The following is a 568-nucleotide window of genomic DNA, read 5'->3' on the forward strand; positions in this document are numbered from 1 at the left end:
AGATCTCTCATGTTCATGGATCATTGGTAGAATTAATGTAAAAATGGCCATCCCACCAAAAGCAATCTACAGATTTCATTGCAATCCCCATCAAAATTCTAACACAACTCTTTACAGGCCTTGAAAGGACAATATTCAATTTCATATGGAGAAAGAAAAAAAATAGCTAAAACAATCCTGAAGAATAAGAGAATTCCAGAGGTACCAGTATTACTGATTTTAAGCTGTACTATGGAGCTACAATAGTAAAAACCACCTGGTATTGGCATAAAAATAGACATGTTGACCAATGGAATCAAACTGAGAACCCAGATATAAATCCACACACCTACAGACACACCAGTTTTTATAAAGAAGCCAGAAATAGAAAATGGAAAAAAGGTAGCATCTTCACCTAATGGTCCTGGTCTAACTGGATGTCTGCATGTAGAAGATTGTAAATAGATCCATACTTATCACCCTGCACAAAACTCAAGTCCAGTGGAACAAAGACCTCAATATTAAGCCAGACACACTGAAACTGAGAGAAAAGAAAGACAGGAATAGCCTTGAATTCACTGGCACAGGA

The sequence above is a fragment of the Grammomys surdaster genome, unplaced genomic scaffold (assembly GCF_004785775.1).
Source record: "Grammomys surdaster isolate TR1022 unplaced genomic scaffold, NIH_TR_1.0 130, whole genome shotgun sequence".
In the NCBI taxonomy this organism is placed as follows: Eukaryota; Metazoa; Chordata; class Mammalia; order Rodentia; family Muridae; genus Grammomys; species Grammomys surdaster.